This window comes from Octopus bimaculoides, chromosome 2, assembly GCF_001194135.2.
Source record: "Octopus bimaculoides isolate UCB-OBI-ISO-001 chromosome 2, ASM119413v2, whole genome shotgun sequence".
In the NCBI taxonomy this organism is placed as follows: domain Eukaryota; kingdom Metazoa; phylum Mollusca; class Cephalopoda; order Octopoda; family Octopodidae; genus Octopus; species Octopus bimaculoides.
Window position 1 is genome coordinate 151,916,670 of NC_068982.1, and position 2,884 is coordinate 151,919,553.

Consider the following 2,884-nt stretch of genomic DNA (forward strand, 5'->3'; position numbering starts at 1 on the left):
GGAAGAAATGGAGATGATAAAGTATTGGAGATTCCAAAACGAAGGTGTGCGTGCCTGTGTGTATGTGAGAGTGTGTGTGCGCGTGTGGGTGGGTACTGGTGACTTTGACGTGTAGATGTGTACGTGTGTGTGCTTCTGTAATGTGTGGGTGTGTGGATGATGGTGTAGGTGCTGGGAAGTGGTCAGTGCTAGTGTGTGTGGAGTGATGTGATGTGGCGTGGTGGTCTGTGGTGTGGCGTGATGTTGGGTGCTCCGCGAATTGGTCAGCCAAGCGGCGTCCTGTTTGACCGATGTACAGGGGACAGAAAGAGCAGGAGACCCAAAAATTATTTGGGTCTCAATGTAGCCAACGAACAGGTTCGCATAATTGAGGCCCATTTTCGTTCTTATGACCACTCCCGAGAACTGTGGTAGTGGCGGTGTTGGGGTGTGGGGTATGTAGGAGTGGGATGTGGATGGAGGTATTGATGCAGGGAGAAGGTGGGTAGGAGTAGAAAGAGGAAGTAGGTGTCAGGGCAAGAGAGGAGAGAGGGGTGAGTAGGAATGAAGAGAGGAAATAGGTGTTAGATGAAGAGAGGAGAGGAGGAGAGTCAGAGGAAGAGGGGATGAAAGTTGAGTCCAAATGGAGCAAAGGAGCGAAGAGAGAAGACTAATTGTCTGATGTCTCGGAACTGCTCCGCGAAACGGTCAGCCAAGCAGCGTGTCGTTTGACCGATGTACAGAGAAGGACAGAAAGAGCAGGAGATCCAAAACTTATTTGGGTCTCAGTGTAGCCAACGAACAGGTTTGCATAGTTGGGGCCCATTCTCGTTCCCATGGCCACTCCCGAGGTTCTTGGTAAAACTCCCCCGCGAACGAGAGGCAGTTGAGGGAGAGAACAAGTTCGGCCAGACGAAGAAGTGTAGACGTGTCAGGTTGGGGTCGAAGGTCTAGGAAGTGTTTGAGGGCAAGAAGTCTTTCGTGGTGTGGGATCACCGTATATAGACTCTTGATATCAAGAGTGAAGAGAAGTTTAGAGGGGCCAGGAGGGAAGGAGAAAGAGTTGAAAAGACGAAGAGAATTGTTTGTGTCGTGGATGTATGTGGGGAGGGAAGCCACTAGGGCGCCAAGGACACGGTGCAGGTATTTTGAGATCAGTTTCGTGGGGCAGTTACAGGCGGAGTCGATGGGGCAGCTAGGGTTGTTGGGTTTGTGGATTTTCGGAAGGAAGTAAATGGTGGGGGTGTGAGGAGTGCGGACAATGAGGTTGGAGGCGGTGGGAGGGAGACGGGAGGAGGAGAAGAGGTCATGAATAGTTGAAGACACCGTCTATTGGAGGGTAGAGGGCAATAAAAAGAGATGTCTTGAAGTTGACGGAGAGCTTCAACTTTGTAGAGGTCTGCGCTCCACACCACCACGGCACCACCGTTGTCGGCTGGTCTTATGATAATGTTTTGCGTCGTCGGAGAGATCGAAGGGCCAGGAATTCAGCTGGAGAGATGTTCAGATATCGGGGACGCCCGCGAAAGATAAACCGGTCCACAACACTTTGACAACTGCCCGCAAAATAATCGACTGCTTGAAACTGGCCAGGAGCTAGCATCTAGTGGGATGGTCGGTGGCCCAGGTCGGTGAAGCAGTCCTCTTCATTAGATGCAGATGGAGTGTTATGAAACAGTGTATATAGCCTGACACGGCGCACAAAGCTATGAATATTAGCACGCGTCTGAAATTCGTTACTGGATGGAGTGATGGTGGTAAAGCACAGACCCCTACGAAGAAGAGAGCGTTCCGCCTTAGAGAGGTGAAAACCAGGACGAATGGTAACAACAAGCTGAAGTTGGGAGGGGTAGATGGGTTAGATGTGGGAAGGGTGTGTGGGGTAGTGGAAGGCTGGGAGCAGAGAGAGGAGGGGTAAGTGTGTGGGGGATTTGAAGTAACGGAGGGGTTGAGGTGAAGATGAGGGGAAGTGTATCGGGGAGGGGTGGCATCGGGTGTGACGGAATGGAGGTGTGAGTGGAGTTTACGTTGTTTAGTGCGAGCTAGAAATTTATGGAAGATATGATTTACATGGATTATGTAGCGTAGAGTGTGCATAGGAAGGTGAAAGATGGAATAAGCGAAAGGGAGAAGGCGGTCGATGGTGTGTATTTTGGAGAGATTTGGACGAACGGTGGCGCGCATAAGGCGGTATGAAGTAGTACGGAGTATGGGTAGGACCGCTGAAGCAGAGTAGAAAGTGGGGTGAAGATAGAGGCGGAAACCTTTAGGGGTGAGGCGGTGGTGAAGGCAGCGATTGAGAAATTAAACGTGGCTAGAGAACCGTGTTTTTTTGTTTGAAAATTAGTAGGGAAAGATTAATAGAAGGTTGAAAGCAGCAGAAAAGAAGTGTGGAAAGGTGTTTCTTTAGGCGGTGGTGAAGGTGAAGGAGGAAAGATTTGTAATCGGGCATTATTGAAAAAGGAGAAAAGAAAGGGGAAAGAGAAAGGCAAAATAATGACGTACGGAGTATAAAGGTTCAAAAAATTCAAAAGAATTCAAATAATTCAAAAGCGTGAGGAGAAAAAAATTCAAAAGTCGTGAGGAGAAAAAATTCAAAAGGCAAGAGAAGAAAAATAAAAAGGAAAAGAAAGAAAAAAGAAGAATCAGAGAGTAAAGGAGAAGAAAAGAAGACGAAAACGAAAAGAAATGGAAAGAGGCAAAGTAACAACGTACGGATTAAAAGAAAACAGAGTAACAAAAAACAGAATAAGAAAAAAACAGAAGGTTCAAAAAAGTTCAAAAAGGTTCAAACGTCGTGGTGTATGGGAGCGATTTTTCATCAACGGAAGAGTCCAGTGAAATCCATATGTATATCCAGTAGTAATCCAGGTGGAATGCTGGGGTATAGATGAGGAGAGGTGCA

The 2,884-nt window shown here is 47.8% G+C and overlaps 1 protein-coding gene across 6 annotated transcripts in view; it reads left to right on the top strand.

Annotated features, from left to right (window-relative positions):
- LOC106874330 (potassium/sodium hyperpolarization-activated cyclic nucleotide-gated channel 2) overlaps positions 1 to 2,884 on the top strand; it is a 531,661-nt gene that overhangs the window by 233,606 nt on the left and 295,171 nt on the right. The gene's annotated exons all lie outside the window — the stretch shown is intronic.